Below are 18,373 nucleotides of genomic sequence, written 5' to 3'. Positions count from 1 at the left end.
CTCCTCCCCTTTACTAGATCAACTGCTATCAGTTTATTTTTGGCCTGGCTGCTAATAGTTTTGTCTTCCATCCACCTGCAGGCAAGAGACTTTTTGAGATTTATATTAGGAGGTAATTGTTTGTTGACTATTCTAGCAGGTTAAGGCAAATATACATTGCTGTAGAGAAGTTTCCGGTAGGTTTTTATGGTTAATATTTGGTTTTGTGGATAAGAAAAGACTTAAAATCAAAGTAAGATGTCTGTTATTACTTTTCCTCTTTAATACCACTGATGGAAAGGTTGACAGTTTGAACTCACCCAGGGAAACCTTGGAAGAAAGGCCTAGTGATCTGACCTTGAAAGAGCACAGCCTAGTGTAATTCTATTCTGCTTCACTTGGGGCCCCCAAGAGTAAGAAATGCCTCGATGGCAACAAGTTTGTTTTTTGGTTTTGGCTTCCGTGTACATTGATTTTTCAAGCAAGTGGAATGAAACTATTGACAAGTTCAAATTCTTCTTCATTTTTCATGATGTTTACCGATTCACTTGTAAGAATTTTTGTTTTCCTCACATTCATGAATTTATATATAACATATATATAATCCTGTTATCATCCTGGTACATTTCCTTCCAACCTTTTTCTATATATTTATAAATGGTTGTGACGGTCACCTTGTAACAGCAGTGGGGTCTATACACTCAGACTTCTGTAAAATCCAAACGCAATTTTTTTTCATGAGGGTCTGCTTTCTAGGGCCATTTCTGAAACCAAATATCTTAACTTGGGTTTCCTAAGAATCAGACACTAAGCAAAATATTATTAGCTAAAAGTCAGGCATGAGGAAATGGAAATAAGACAGGAAAATGAGAAAGTGAATTTTCTAGCTGGTCACTGTTCGGCATCAAAAGCAAATGTTTTTTCCACCTACCAGATTTTCTTCCCAGAAAGCTGTATAAAATATTGTGTCTCAGACATTCCACTTGGAAGGAGGAAGAGAGAATGTTCCACAGCCCCATGTTCATTCTTTAGCATTGTCTCTACAGTCCTTAAATCCCTTCACAACTGAATTGCACATGCAGGGGACTGAACAGAGCACCTTACCTGTGTTAAAAGACGCAATGCAGGGATAGGTGAGGTGCTGGGATTTTTAGGTGTTTCGCATTTTTATATATTGAGCTGGAACTCACCTAACCTAAAATTAACCATATTAAAACATACAAATCAGTGGTTGTCTTAGTTATCTGGTACTGTTATAACAGAAATACCTCAAGAGGATGGCTTTAACAAAGAGTTTATGTTCTCTCAGTAAGGTAGGCTAAAAGTCCAAATTCAGGATGTCAGCTCCAGGAGAAGACTTTCTCTCTCTCTCCACCTTCTTATCAAAATCCCCCAGACTAGGAGTTTTCCTGGCAGGGAGATACGCTCTGCTTCTGGCTGTGATTCCTTCTTGGTATGAGGTCCCCCCCATCTCTGCTGGCATCTTTCTTCTATATCTCAAGAGATTGCCTCAGGACACAATCCAGTCTTGTAGAATGAGTCCTTCCGCTCTAACACAACTGCTACCTATTCTCCCTCGTTAACATCAGAGTGGAAGGATTTACAACATTTAGGAAAATCCCACAATACCAGGAGTAATGGCCCAGCCAAACTGATACACACATTTTGGGGGGACATAATTCAATCCGCAGCAGTGGTATTTAATATATTCACATTGTTGGGCAGCTATAAATTTATTTATATTTATTTATTATATATTTATATAATTTTTCCTTTCCTCTTATTTTTATATTATTTCAAATAAGCCTTTTTTTTTTTTTTTTTGTAATGTCTTTTACTATCAGGAAACACTGGTGGCATAGTGGTTAAGTGCTATGGCTGCTAACCAACAGGTCGGCAGTTCGAATCCACCAGGCACTCCTTGGAAACTGTATGGGGCAGTTCTACTCTGTTCTATAGGGTCCCTATGAGTCGGAATCAACTCGATGGCAATGGGTTTGGGTTTTTTTGAATCTTTATGTTACAGAATTTTCAGATACAATTGTAACCTGAACTTAACTAACATTGAAATTAACGTTGTCCAGATATGTCTACCAAGGTTTTTGGGATATCCTATCTCCCGTTATGTGGGAGAGGATGAGAATAGCTAGGTAGAAGCATCTTGTCCAGTGGAAGCAGAAACATGTTGTTGCTTTTTTTTATATTCTTTTTTAAGTGATTTCAATCTTGTTTATGACAATGTGTATCTAAAGGTGTTAAATGTTTCAGTAATTTATCTATTGGCCTGAACTAGAAAATCCACCCTCCTATCTTCTGCTCTTTGATCCTCGGACAGAGAGTATGAAACTATCTCTCTCCTCTGAAAGGTGTCTTCCTGTTCCTATAAATAGGGGTTCACTAGAATGAGATTAAAAATCAAGAGAAGGGGAGAAGAGACTGCATTATAACGTCAAAGTATGGAGAACTTGAAGCAGGTATCTGAGGAGAATAGAGTAAAAATGTATGCAAAATGTACATCAAAATTTTCCTAAAAGGAAGAGGTTTGGGCAAATGCTAACTATATTGAGCTCTGACCTGTTGTTGTCTTTCACATAATCTCATATACATTTTGTTACCATTCTACATCAATTTTAAGGCTCAGTGTTGATCTTTAAAGTGAAATTTAAAATGCCTTTCATGCAAACCTCTTTCCTTCCAAAAATAGTGGAAAACACCACATCTTCTTTATGGCATTCTTCATCTCTGTATTTCTCAGTGAGTAGATCAGAGAGTTGAACATGGGAGCAAGGATGGTGTAGAAAATAGAAAGCACTTTATCTTCTGGAAATATTCTACCTGGTCTAAGACAAACGAAGGGAACAGGCACAAAAAGAGGACTACAACTGTTACGTTAGACCTACAAGTTGAAAGATGTTTGGTACAGCTTTCGGCAGGGTACACCCTGGTGGTATATAATATGGGAACATAAGACATCATCAAAATCATAAACGTCACCAATGAAATCAGATCTGAGTTGACAGTTACCAATAAACCAATTTTGTGTGTATTGGTTCAGGCCAGTTTCAGCAAAGGATACACATCACAGAAGTAGTGATCTACCTCAGTGGAGCCACAGAAGGGTAAGAAGGTAGTGAGAAGAAATTGACTGGCAGAGTGTATAAACCCCCCAGTACAACAAGCTATGACGATTGTGTTACACCTCTGCCTGGTCATGATGACAGTGTAGTGCAGGGGCTTACAGATGGCCACGTAGTGGTCATAGGCCATCCCTGTGAGGATGAAGATCTCGATGCCTCCAAGGAAGTGAATGATAAAAAGTTGTGCCATGCAATTATTATACAAATGGTCTTCCTTTCTGCTAGAAAGTCAGTCATCAGTTTGGGTGTCACTGTGGATGTGTAGCAAAGGTTGGAGAGAGAGAGGTAATTAAAGAAGAAATACATGGGTTGGTCAATTAGCTGACTGCATGTGATAGAAACCATTAGGGGCAAGTTTCCCATCCAAATAGCAATGTAACAAAATAAGAGTAACACAAAGCAGAGAATTCAAAGTTCTTATTTTGGGTAAGGCCCAACAGAGTAAACAGTGACCTTATTCCTATTTTCCTTGATCTAATGCAGTTAAAATAAATAGCGGTCACCTAAAAAGCTGTAATTTATAAGTCACTGTAAGAAACGTTTTTGTATAATATTGATGATACAACACATGTTTTAAAAAGTATGTTCAATTGAACTGATTGCCATGTTTCAGAAACTGAAAATCTTTATTTAATAAGAGTATTTTTTCTGGTTAGTCTCATGATGATTTCCTTAGATATTTCAGGACATCATGTTAGATATTGATATTCATATGAATGAATGTACTCATTCAATCATATTAAAAAAAAAAAAAACTAGGCACTAATCGTTTTCCAATTCCAGTGGAGCATACATCTAAGTTTTAGAAAAGATGTAACTCTGAATTCTTACTAACTCAAAATTTGTTAAAGATGCAAGTTTTTGTTTAATGATGTAGAAGCAAATTCAAAGTTTTAGCAGTGCTCACTAGTTGAAAATATTGTGGTTGTTAGCTACCAGTGAGTCAGCATTGACTCCTGGTGACCTCATGAACAATGGAACAAAACTCTGCCCAGTCGTGCGACATCCTCACGATTGTTGGGGTATCAGTTCCTTTGCAATTCGTAGAATTTTCGTCAGTTAATTTTTGGAAGCAGACAGCCAGGCCTTTCTTCCTAATCTGTCTTAGCCTGGAAGCTCAGCTGAAACCTGTTAGCCATCATAGCAACACTCAAGCCTCCCCTGAGAGAAAGCCGGTAGCTGTGCTGAGATGCACAGGTTGAAACTCAAGTCAAATCTTCAGCGTGAAAGGCAAGGATTCTTCCACTGAACCGCCAGTGCCTCACAGTGGAATGTATGCTACCTTAAAATTATTTTATTGTAAAATAAAATGAAAAATTTACTTGATGATAAATACATATTTAAAAAGTACACGATAAAAGTTCTCTGTAAGGGGTCTATATAATTGGTTTGGCTATTTCTTTGATTGCTTGTTTGACATTTTCACAACGATATGTGAGGGTAAAACGCTGACATTTTAAAACCGAAATTTCTTTCTTTCTACAGGCTGTTGCTGCTGTTGGTAGTTGCCCTGGAGCCCACACCTCCTCATTTTGACCCCGTATGTGCAGAGTAGAACTGCTCCACTGGGTCTTCGAGGCTGTGACCTTTCAAAAGCAGATTGCCAATTTGTCTCCTGAGGCAATTCTGTTGTGGTTTTGTGACCACAAGTCAATTCCAACACATAGTGACCATGTAGGTCAGAATAGAATTGCTCCATAGGGTTTTCTAGGCTGTAATCTTTACAGGAGTAGTTCGTCAGGTCTTTTCTCCTGTGGCGACTCTGAAGGGTTTGAATCTCCCTCCAACCATTAGGTTAGCAACTGAACACTTAACCTTTGCCCCACCAGGGATCCAAGGCCCTGCTGGGTAGGTTCAGAACCTTTGGGCTAGTAGTCCAACGCAAGAAGGGTTCTGCCGCCCAGGAGCTCCTGTTTCTACGGGTAGTTCAATGAAAATTATATACTTAAAAGAACACCAGAATAAAGTGATAGTTAAAAAGTGGAGCAGAAGACAGTTTTACATTTTTTTTTTTATTTTTGCCTCTTGGCTCAGCATATCCTATTTTTCAAGTCAATTTTCTCACAGTTTTTGGAATTGGAAGTGCATTTCTGTTTCCATATTTTTGTAACAATTTATCGGTTTGCCATAAAACCCTAAAGAATCCTAATACTGCCTAATACAAAGAGAAAGTTCATGGATAGTTTATGGGGAAATGTTTATGGGAAGACAAATAATTGGGACCTGGACTCGATTACTGAGTTACACCACAGTGTACAAATTTGGATACTTCTCATTTTACCACTCTGAATTTACCTTATTTGTAAAATGGGGTAACCTGCTCAGACTTTGCCAAAAATGGTTGTGGAGCTCAAACAAATCGACAAATGACCATTATTTTATAAACTATGGAAGCATTAATGTTTGAATTTATTATCTAAATGTTACTGTTACTAAATTAATATTCTAACAGTTGTCAATAGCACAGCACAATAAAATTTACTGCCATATAGAAAATAAAATTGTGTAATCCTAAATTTGTTTTGACTAGGAAGTGAACTTTGAGATCCACTAGTCGAATCCCTTCATTCTAAATAGAATGGATTTTTGTCAAAATACGCATATAGAATAAAGGCAGTTTGAATCTCTATATCGATCAGTAAATATTATATTAAATTAACAGGAACAATTTTTTTTTTTTTTAGCCATTGCAGTTGGTGTTGATCAAACCTTCTGATAATTTGGAAACATAACATAAAATTGATGACCACATCATCCAATTAGCTGTATAATTTTAGGCCTCAGAATACATCATCAGCTTTTTACCCCTTTCCTTAAAATTTGTAATACATATTCTGTCCTAATTTTGTAGCTATATTTTCTTATCAATTTAATTTTAAATCCCAACCTTACCTCTCTATTTATGGATTAAGTTAACTATGTTTTCCTCCAAATCAAAGAATTCCATTGCACTGAAAATGGAACCATAAACTGTTAAATATGTATATGTATATACACATACATATTTTTTTTACAAGGTGATTTTATACAGTTTATCTGGCTTCAGAAAAGATCCATGGATGGAAGTATATCTCCCAGGAAAAACTAGGAGGTACTTCCCTGAACAAAAGCAAGCTGGCTGTTTTTATAGAAAACAAAGGGCAGGGAGAGAGAAAGAAAAAGAAAAAGAAAAAAAAAGGAGCAAAAGAAACCACTGTTCATAATTAGGTCATGCAGAGCAAAATGTACAAAACCCTAAACGTTTAATTTGTCTCTTCAGCAAAGTCTGTTTAATGTCTGAACTAAAACTTGTGAGCAAGCACACAAATCAAAACACCTATGCTAGCGGAAATGTTTTTTGTGTATAACAAAGAGTGATAGGACATTCAAAATGGGGCTTGAGGTAGAAGCATCTAAGCTGCTTTAAGGCTTTCACTCTTTACAGAGCCTTTTTGACTCCAGCAGGTCCAGAGGTTTAAATACAAATTTAACAAAACAAATGAATTTATTTCTGTGGTAAAATTTTATGGTTTAGAATTAGCTATTTTTTTTTTATAGGTGAACCATTGAGAAGGAAGGGTTCTTAGCACACCTCCAATTTTACTGTATAAATATCTCCTCACCTATAAATAAAATGTCTATTTTTAATTTTTTAAATAATAATTAAAATACATTTTTGTACAGCTGCTAAAGTAACGGCATCTTAATTTGAAAGAACATAAAACCATTATTTTAATCATGTGCACAGGAAAAAAAAAATCTGAATTATTTCCCCCGTATCCTTCTCCTGACAATAAAACAAGATATTATGTCTCAAACATGAAATTTAGCCTTTGCAGAAACTAAGGTTATTGGAGAGCTCAGAAAAAGCCAATCAGTTTGCATTTATTGATAGAAAATTAATATCCCTGCTACTTCAATGCTTTCTGATATTCTAACCAAAAAAGTCACTAAATAATTGTATGAATCTCCAATTTTCTCCATTTCCAAAGCCACAGAAGAGGCTTTATTTCCTTCTTGGCAATTCCTCTTTTTCATGTCACCTTCCTAGTAGACCAATGAATGATTCATCATGTATAAACTCCCACCTATATTTCTAGCTCCCTAATAATAATGACAATTTCAGGCTAAGGAGCCCTGGTAGCACTATGTTACCTTTCTACATGGTGGGGAAATCGGGTTATTATGATTTCTACCTCAAGCAGCTGACTAACTAACCAGCCCATGTACTTCTTTCTTAGTTGCCTTGCTCTCTCAGACCTTTTCTACACCTCCACTGTGGCACCCAAACTACTGACCAATTTACTGACAGGAAGGAAGATCATTTCCTATAAAAACTTCATGACACAACTTTTTACCATGTGTTTTTTCACAGGTGCCCTGTGAGGCTTCCATCCTCACAGGAATGGCCTATGACTGGTCCATCACCATCTGCAAACCACTGCACTATGTCATCATGAGAACAGGCAAAAATGTAACTCAGTTGTCATAGTGTCATGTGTGCTGGGGGGTTTCTGCATTCCCTTGGTCTATTTCTTCTTAACAATTGCTTTACCTTTCTGTGGCCTCAGTGAATTAGATAACTATTTCTATGATGTCTACTCTTTGTTGAAACAGGCCTGCACTGAGCACATAAAATTGTTTTCTTAGTCATTGCCAACTCTGGTCTAATGGGACTGGTGATCTTCCCATTTTTGATGGCCTCCTATGTTATGATAATGTATAATTTGAAAGCACATTCTGCAGAGAGCCACTGCAAAGCACTTTCCACTTGCAGTTCCCACATCACTGTTGCAATCTGCTTTTTTTGCATCTGTCATTTGTAATTATAAGACCTGCAACAACCTCTCCAGAAGATAACGTGTTTACATTTTTTTACACAATTATCGTCCCCATGCTCAACCCTCTTGTCTACATACTTAGAAACATGGAGATGAAAATGCTATAAGGCAAGTGTGTTGCAATCAGATGTTTGTGGAAAGAAAGCAAATGATTTGAAGGGCAAAATAAGACTCACATGAATTATCATCTCATGATAACTCCAGACCATGTAAAAAAAGCCAAGCCTTGATCTACAGCTTGCCATCACTGAAGTTCCTCTTTCAGTTCCTTTCCTGACTTGCTTCCCTAGTTTTATTCTTTACTAGATTTTAAATTCCATGAAGGTAGGGGTCATGTCATGTTTATTTCACTGCTCTTTTCCTAGTAACAAGCAAACTTTATTACATATATTAGAAACTCAATAATTATGTATCAAATTAAGGTATGAATTTTTTTTTGCATAACTCTGATTCTCATACACTAATGTAATCATCCATATATTTTAGTAACACATTTGGACATTAAAAATCACCATAATGTTGTCATTCATTCCACTTCACTGATTTTTCTACTTCTGTACACGCTGGCTTCATACCTATGACTGTGGGCAAGAAAGGCTTCTCCCACGGTCCAATCAGTCAACGGCCAAGTCAGCCAGCCCAGACACTGAAGAAACAGGAAACATAGTACTGGCCCAAGGCTTTTGGAGTGATTTAGGTTTATTTACATATTCTTTTCCTGGTATTATAACAGAATCTGCATATATGATAGGGCTGTTATTCATGAGGTCTCTTCTTACAAGAAAAACGGACAACTTACATTAAAAATACTCAAATCGTGCACACACACACACACAGACACACACACACAGACACATCAAGTTAAAATTTCTTACTGAAATTCTCTTTTTTTTCTAAAGGTTCTTTAGATGATTTTGGAAAAATCTGGATGGCAAAATGCCCTGACAGTGTATACCCCTTTATACATTTAAAAATCTATTTTAAAGCCTTCCATCTTAAATCACCTTTACATGCTTTCATAACACTAATCACTATGTAATTTTATAGGAAACGAAATATTGAATAGTTGCAATAAAAGGAATTCAAGTCTCGCAAATCATAGGCTAATGAATCCTCCGTCCCCCAGGATCTCTCTGTATAACCCCATGACCTAGAAATATGTACCCATTTTACAAATATGTCTCTTTGTTAGTTTGGGTGATTTTTATAATACAGTTATGTTGTTATAGTAAAGTCACATCTTACAAATAATATCAATTATTCATGGTCATAAAGCTAGTAAATAGTTAAGATGTGCTTCAACTATCCAGCCTGCAAGATACTTAATCTATCAGAGGCAACTGACAGCTGAAATTCGCAAAGAGAGGAAAAACATCTCACATGCGTACTACAGCACTGGGTGGGATGCTGTGTAGAACATAATTCCCCATGCCATCTAAATCATTTCCCCTTTTTCTCTTGCCTACTAATTTTCCCAAGAGTCATACTTCTTTCTCACAAGTTCATTATGCCTAAAATTGCCTCCATTGTCCTGCTTGATATGCCATGGATGCTGCTACCCTGGCTGGTTTGACTTTCGATCTATATGATTAATAAGGACAGTGCACTGGAAACTTATCAAAATACATAATATTTTTAAGTAAAATATTTTATATAGCTTATAGTATTTTTGTTGTTATTGAGGATATACACAGCAGAACATATACCAATTCAACAATTTCTACATGTACATTTATTTCAGTGACACTGATTGCCTTCTTCGTGTAGTACAACCATTCTCCCTCTCCTTTTCTGAGCTGCTGCTCCGCTGTTAATATAAACTCACTGCACCCTAAGTTTCTTAGCTAATATTGCAAGCTGATGTCAGTTTCATCCCATATAGATAGATCTTAAAACAACACAATGCTCAAGGCAGATAAATAAAAAGTTTTAAGTAAAATATTTTCATTTATCTAAATTCAAGCTGAAAAAAATTGTAGAATAATATTGACAAAATATATAGAGCACATTCAGTAATGTGGATCTGTGAGCTACACTTTCTCATACAGAAATATAAGATGGGCTTTTTGTTTGTTTCTTTTTTGTTTTTGTTGTTTTTTCTTTACTTGACTACTTAACTGCCTCTAGAGTTTTTAGTTTGATGTTAGGAAAAGTTTTAATCCTCTGAGTTTCTGTTTACTCATCAGTAAAATAATGTAGATAATTAAGTCATCATTTCAAAACTAGACTTTCTGTAGCTTTTCTTTAGGAGAAAAATATTTTAATAAATACCTTGTGCTGACTGAAATAAGTTATTATGATGTTACATTATAAGGTTACTTAAACATGTATGAAGATAAGTGGCAAAATTGTTATGCTTATAATTCTTAGATTATAAAAATATTTTTAGAGTGCAAAGAAAATTCAAGTAAAATATTTATGTTAAAATCTTTATTTAAATATCATTTTCCAAAAGTTCATTTACAGATACTAGTAATAATTACAACAATAATAAAGCAAGGTTAAGAAGTTTCCTTTGTAAGCACAATACTTAATTTCATCACTATTATTTAGGAAAAATACTTTTGAATTTTCTATGTAGTTATTATTTCTTACATAAATGGTATTTGATTGTTTAAACACTACATAAATATATATATATTTCTGGTTTTAGCATTTTTTCAATGACCGTAGAAAATCGGGAACTAAGTGAAAAAAGTGGTTCTAAATTTCCAAGGCTCCCTTTTTGATGGGGTATGCAGAGAGAATAATAGACAATACATCCACAACCAAACAAAATGCCGTCAAGTAGAATTCTACTCTTAGTGACCTTACAGGCCACAGACGAATAGCGTTATACAGTTTTCAAGGCTGGAATCTTCACAAAAGTAGACTATCACATCTTTCTCCCATGGAGGGGCTAGTGGTTTCGAAAAACTGACCTTTGGTTAGCAGCTGAGCACTTAACCCCTGGGCCAGTAGACCCTATGGGCCGTTTAAACCTGGGTTGGAAGATACCAATGGAGCATACGTAATTTTGGATAGTCACTGGAACCAAAGCAGAGAGGTTAGAAATGTGGGCTCTGACTAGCAACCTATGAACAAAACCCAAAGAAAAAAATACCAAAGAAAAGTTTAAAAGTTGAACTCAAATTACCAGGAACAATTTAAATAAGAGACACAGATCAATAAAGAAACAAGAAAGTAGTTCAAGGTAAATTATAATATTAATGAACTGATGTCAGTGGCTATGCTTATGTTTCTTATGGTCAGTTCCTGCTTTAACAAAACTAAGATGGGGCAAACTAACTTGAATAGGGTGTGCAGTGCGAAATAAACATACTTTTCAGTAAGTACATTTGCCTTCCAATAAAAAGTGGATTCTGGCTCCACACTTTCCTCATGGCATTCTTCATCTCCATGTTTCTCAAAGTGTAGATCAGGGGGTTGAACATGGGAGCAATGATGGTGAAGAAAAGAGCAAACACTTTGTCTTCTGGAAAAGTTACAGCTGGTCTAATATAAACGTACAGGACAGGCACAAATAATATAACCACAACGGTTATGTGGGAACTGCAAGTGGAAAGAGCTTTGCTGCAGCTTTTGGCAGGATAGACCCTGATGGTGTACAATATCAAGAAGTAAGGCAGCATCAAGACAACAAAATTCACCAAACCCATCATGCCTGAATTGGCGACTACCAGGATCCCTACGCTGTATGTGTTAGTGCAGGCCAGTTTCAGCAAAGGATAGACATCACAGAAGTAGTGATCTATCTCATTGGGACCACAGAAGGGTAGGTTGATAGTGAGGAGGAACTGCACAGAGGAATGCAGAAATGCCCTAGTACAGCAAGCAAAGACGAATACATAACACCTCCTCCTGCTCACGATGACAGTGTAGTGCAGGGGTTTGCAGATAGCTGCGTAGCGGTCATAGGCCATGATTGTGAGGATGAAGATTTCAACACCCCCCCCCCCACCAAAGATGTGCAGAGAAAAAAGCTGTGCCATGCAGCTAGCATAAGAAATTCTGTTCCTTTCTTTCAGTAAGTCGGTGAAAAGCTTGGGCATCACCATTGAGGTATAACACAGGTCTGAGAAAGCAAGGTTATTAAGAATACATGGGTTGACCTATTAGCTGACTGCAACTGATGGAAATGATTACGAGCAAGTTTCCCATCCAAATACCTATGTAACAAAATAAGAATAATAGAAAGCACAAACTTTTAATTGTCTTGTTCTGGGAAAGCCCCAAAAGTATAAATTCAGTGCCATTATTGATATTTTCCATGGTCTGATGCAGTGAATTCTCAGAGAGTATAACTGGAAAAAAGTGACAAGTTAGCATCAGAAATATTCACTAAGCATGGTGTGAATCAGAATGAGTATAGTAATAAGAAGTTATTCATGCAGCTATCCTATACTATATTTGAAGTCATTAATTCTAAACCCTGTACTGGTAGGTTTACCATATAACTTACTGTTCTAATCAGGTTATTTGGAGAGTGAATTGGAGTGACAGTAATAGTTATAATAGCTCAAGGCAAAAATTAAGATTTACAGTCAGCCTATGGTTGAGATGCAAATGAGAGCTTACAGAGAATGCATTTCTTTTCCTGGAGTAGCTTGTCATCCTGATAGGTTGAAGAAAAGACCAGGATCAAGTGTGCTATTGTAGGTTCAAATCCTGTCTTTATTTAAATTTTGGTATACCATTTATTGTGCATTTTTGCATCATTTAAAAAAATATTTCATACACCCTTTTAGTTCAGTAATGAAGTCCCTCCTGAGATTCAATCTTCAGCCAAAGGTTAGACAGTCCCGTAAAAGAAAACAAGGCTAAAAGGGCACAGTAGCCCAGGGGCAAGTACTAGAATATAGGAGGGGACAGGAGAGCTGGCAACAGGGACCTCAAGGTTGAGAAGGGAGAGTGTTGACAAGTTGTGGGGTTGGCAAGCAATGTCTTAAACAATATGTGTACTAACTGTTTAATGAGAAGTTGGTAAGCACACTAATCATTAAATATTTCATTAAAATATTATTTATCTTGATTATTTAGTTGTTTACATCCAGGGTAAGTATCACGTTTGACTCATGCTAACCCTGACACTGTTAAAAGCTTAATCTATATTAACAACATGATAAACCCAGGATACAAAAAAAAAAAAAAAAAAGATAACAACATTATGGAGAGCAATAAAAAAGATAGGATAACATTTGAAGCCTAAGTGACTGATAGTTCTTCTATTCTCGGAATTATTCTAGGAACTTTCATGTTAGTTCTTCCTGCAATCCATGTTTTTTCACCCAAAAAGTGAGAGAAGAAATGAAATTTTGCCAACAGCTTCCAAGCTGTATTCTCTTATTAGTCGTAACTCTGCACCTTAGCAAAAAAAAAAAAAAAACAAACAAACAAAAAAAGCAAGCCTTTCTTTTTTCTGTACAATTCACACATTCTATTCTCTCTAAAAAAAAAAAAAAAAAAAAACTAGCACTCATTAAATGCGCTCCACGTTGGTGCCCCGGAGACTCTGATACTAAAATATCTAAACCCATAACATCGTGCTATTAATTACCTACTGTATGCTTCTCACACAAGTAGTAGCAAAGTAGAAAGGGAGCAATGAATTCCACTTTAGAGCATCCCTTGATTTCTTTGACTTGTGCCTCTTTTTCTCTATAGCTATCCTTTCTCCTTTACCTAAAATGCAAGTCAGTCACTTTATTCATCTATCAGCTTCTTCAATATCTCCATTAATAAGCCCCGTATATGCACCGAGTACAATCATTATTTCCTTCATGAGTTTCCCGATATTATACAAAAAAAAAAAAAAAGCTTTATTTTGACATCTGCCCCAGGATAGGACAGGAATCATTCAATGGATTTTACTTAAATAGTGGGAAGTTATTTTTTAAATGTTTGCAAAAGCTTGTAAAAAAGAGGGCAAATCACATTTCAGAAGGATTAAAATCAGCATATTTTGAGAGAAAAAAATGTAATTTATATTATCTAATATATATTAAGTTTGCAGTATCTATATTTTTTTTAGATATATGTGCATGTATAGATAATGCAAACTTAATTTCTTCTGTTTAATGCAATTTTTTTTTTTTACTATAAGTTGGTTGAATTTTCACTTACCAAGCGATTTCCTCATAAAGAAATTCTTTTAGCTCTGAGTCAAAGACAGCATCCTGAACTTACAGTGTAGTCAGAATAAATGCTTACCATCCACACTCTCCACGCTAAACATTAATAAATTTCACCATCCAATCAGCCTTGGTTGGTCCTGGGTGTAGTCCTTCACTGTTCCCTGAAGACAGGAATATTCTCTCCAGATTTCTGTAACTAATAGGAAATAAATGTCCTCACCAACATTTATGTTGAAAATGCTTTTTTTTTTTTTTTTTCCTATCCAAAAGTTGTGTCTGCTGCGGTCTCAGGGGTGGAAATTACAAATAAGTTTGGTGTTTAGTTTTCCATGGAATTTAAAGTGACTTAACTGAGATATAATTACCCATTCTTCATTCTCCCTTTTTTTGTGGGAAGAAAAATCTCCCAAAAGAAATGCTGGCCAAATGTGCCACTGAAATTGGTCTCATGCTTCTCAAGTTCTGAACGCACGGGTATGTCAACGTCAATAAATCTTTATATCTTGTGTATTTGGATCATAAACCAATGGTTCATATTCATTCGATGTTGATAGGCCATAAAGCAAATGCTTTACGTTGTGACCAATTCTGAGGAACCAGTTGGTGGTGAGGTCTGAGCAGAGGCAAAATGGAAAATGCCAAAGCAACGTTAGGGCAGGGACATCGGGCCCAGGATGTGAATTTTGGTTTGTCCCATAACAAGTTGTTTGTTCGGGTTTAAGTTGTTTGAAAAGTGCGTGGAGCCGCTTCCTGTGCATTATTTCCAGTCCAAATGGCTCCACATCTTACTCCAGTCCTGGCAGGGGTCAGCGGTTCTTTGCAGGTGCGAACTACAGCCTTTCTGCCTGCTCGCCTCTGCTCATCCACATCTTACTCCAGTCCTGGCAGAGGCCAGCGGTTCTCTGCAGGTGCGAACTACAGCCTTTCTGCCTGCTCGCCGCTGCTCATCCACATCTCACTCCAGTCCTGGCAGAGGCCAGCGGTTCTCTGCAGGTGCGAACTACAGCCTTTCTGCCTGCTCGCCGCTGCTCAATACACTCCTGTGGTGGCCTTGGGCTTGTCTGACTGCAGCTTGGGGTGCCACAGGCACCCACGGGACATCTGGGGAAGGGCAATCTGGAAATATGTGGAAGTTACAGCCTGCTGAGCCACACTTGACCTGTAAGAACAATGGAATCTGATAGAAAAATACGTCTCTTCTTTGTCCTCAGGCAGAGATGAGTTTCCTAAGGTTCCTGGAAGGCCTCTCAGAAGACACATCAGTCGTCAAGGGCGTGGCCAACAATGTGATTCATCTTCATATTGCCTCTCTTTCCCTGCTTTATTCTTCCTGTCCCACATTCCTACCACTTGGGACTATTTCCCAAATAAACCACTCATATGTTTTGTTTTTTTTTTTATGTAAGTATTGCCTCAGGCTGTGAATGTAGGGAAACCAAGACTACTACAAAGGGAATTCTTGTTAATTCAGTCCAGTGCTTCAACCCACTCAAATTTTATTTAGGATTGGCAGGTTGATTTTCTTTTTGTCCTAGATGTCTTGAAATAAGTGGTAGCAAATCATCTCTTCCTCTAAACTCCCTTAGAGTATCTGACAGAGTTCACATGGATCCATCACTTCTGTCATTTTAGATACCTTCTCCTTGGCCAGGCACACTTTACTTTTATACCAATATTCTACTCTTGTTTTGAAATTCCTTTCTTCTCATGGATTCTCTCTACACCTGCAGAGATAATTTTGAATAAAATGCTTGATTCAAATTTTGTTTTAATATAAATACCTGTCATGGATTGTGTCCCTCAAAAATATGTGTCAACTTAGTTAAGCCATGACCCCCAGTATTGTGTGGTTGTCCTCCATTTTGTGATTTTCCTGTGTGTTATAAACCATAACCTCTGCCTGTGGCTAAAGACGATTAGGGTGACACGTAACAGCCTTGACCAGGTCACTTCCCTGAACCAATGTAAAGGGAGTTTCTCTGGGGTGTAGCCTGTACCGCCTTTGATCTTATTGTTGTTGTTGTTAGGTGCTGTCAAGTCGGTTCCGACTCATAGTGACTCTATGTACCACAGGGTGGTCCTGCGCCATCCTTACCATCATTGTTATGCTTGAGCCCATTGTTGGAGCCACTGTGTCAATTCATCTCGTTAAGGGTCTTCCTCTTTTCTGCTGATCCTGTACTTTACCAAGCATGATGTCCTTCGCCAGGGACTGATCCTTCCTGACAACATGTCCAAAGTATGTAAGACACAATCTCGCCATCTTTGCTTCTAAGGAGAATTAGGACTGTACTTCTTTCAAGACAGATTTGTTCATTCTTTTGGCAGTCCATGGTACATTCAATATTCTTCATCAACAGCACAATTCAAAGGTGTCAGCTCTTTTGGGGTTTTCCTTATTCACTGTCCAGCTTTCACATGTATATGAGGTAATTGAAAATACCATGGCTTGGGTCAGGCGCACCTTAGTCTTCAGGGTGACATCTTTGCTCTTCGACACTTTGAAGAGGTCCTTGCAGCAGATTTGCCCAATGCAATGTGTCGTTTGATTTCTTGACTGCTGCTTCCATGCCTGTTGATTGTAGATCCAAGTAAAATGAAACCCTTGACAACTTTAATCTTTTCTCCTTTTGTCATGATGTTGCTCATTGGACCAGTTGTGAGGGTTTTCGTTTTATGTTGAGGTGCAATCTGTACTGAAGGCTGTGGTCTTTGATCTTCATTAGTAAGTGCTACAGGTCCTCTTCACTTTCAGCAAGCAAGTTGGTGTCATCTGCATAACGCAGGTTGTTAATAAGTCTTCCTCCAATCCTGATGCCCCGTTCTTCATATAGTCAACCTTCTTGGATTATTTGCTCAGCATACAGATTGAATAGGCATGGAGAAAGGATACAACCCTGACACACACCTTTCCTGACTTAAAAAAACCAATCAGTATCCCCTTGTTCTGTCTGAACAACTGCCTCTTGATCTGTATATAGGTTCCTCATAAGCAAAATTTAGTGTTCTGGAATACCCATTCTTCACAATATTATCCATAATTTGTTATGATCTACACAGTAGAATGCCTTTGCATAGTCAATAAAACACAGGTAAACATCCTTCTGGTATTCTCTGCTTTTAGCCAGCATTCATCTGACATCAGCAATGATATCCCTGGTTCCATGTCCTCTTCTGAATGGAACCTGAATTTCTGGCAGTTCCCTGTCGATATACTGCTGTAGCTGCTTTTGAATGATCTTCAGCAAAATTTTTCTTGCTTGTGATATTAATGATATTGATCTATAATTTCCACATTCGGTTGGATCACCTTTCTTGGGAATAGGCATAAATATGGATCCCTTCCAGTTGTTTGGCCAGGTAACTGCCTTCCAAATTTCTTGGCATAGAGGAGTCATCACTTCCAGCCCTGCATCCATTTGTTGAAACATCTCAACTGATATTCCATCAATTCCTGGAGGCTTGTTTTTCACTAATGCTTTCAGGGCAGCTTGGACTTCATCCTTCAGTACCATCGGTTCCTGATCATATGCTACCTCTTTTTAATGGTTCAACGTTGACTAATTCTTTTTGGTATAATGACTCCGTGTATTCCTTCCATCTTCTTTTGATGCTTCCTGTGTCGTTTAATATTTTCCCCATAGAATCCTTCACTATTGAAACTTGAGGCTTGAATTTTTTCTTCAATTCTTTCAGCTTGAGAAACACCTTGCGTGTTCTTCCCTTTTGGTTTTCTATCTCCAACTGTTTGCAGATGTCATTGCAATACTTTGTCTTCTCGAGCTGCCCTTTGAAATCTTCTGTTCAGTTCTTTTACTTCATCATTTCTTCCTTTTGCTTTAGCTGCTCAACATTCGAGAGCAAGTTTCAGAGTCTCCTCTGACATCCACCTTGGTCTTTTCTTTCTTTCCTGTCTTCTCAATGTCCTTTTGCTTTCTTTGTTTATGATGTCCTTAATGTCATTGCACAACTTGTCTGGTCTTTAGTCATTAGTTTTAGATGTGTCAAATCTGTTCTTGAGATGGTGTCTAAATTTCAGGTGAGATATACTCAAGGTCATATTTTGGCTCTCGTGGACTTGCTCTGATTTTGTTCAGTTTCAGCTTGAACTTGCATATGAGCAATTGATGTTCTGTTCCATAGGCAGCCCCTGGCCTTGTTCTTACTGATGATATTGAGATTTTTTGTTGTCTCTTTCCAGAGATGTAGTTAATTTGATTCCCCTGTATTCCATCTGGTGAGGTACATGTGTATAGTTGCCGTTTATGTTAGTGAAAGAAGGTATTTGCAATGAAGAAATTAT

At 37.3% G+C, this 18,373-nt stretch overlaps 1 pseudogene; it reads right to left on the bottom strand.

The window, feature by feature from the left end:
* Nucleotides 1-11,220: 11,220 nt before the first annotated feature.
* Nucleotides 11,221-12,208, bottom strand: LOC100661976 (olfactory receptor 4P4-like; annotated as a pseudogene).
* Between the last annotated feature and the right edge of the window lie 6,165 nt (nt 12,209-18,373).

Source organism: Loxodonta africana, chromosome 22 (assembly GCF_030014295.1).
Source record: "Loxodonta africana isolate mLoxAfr1 chromosome 22, mLoxAfr1.hap2, whole genome shotgun sequence".
NCBI classification, from domain to species: domain Eukaryota; kingdom Metazoa; phylum Chordata; class Mammalia; order Proboscidea; family Elephantidae; genus Loxodonta; species Loxodonta africana.
This window is presented reverse-complemented; position numbering and strand designations above follow the sequence as displayed.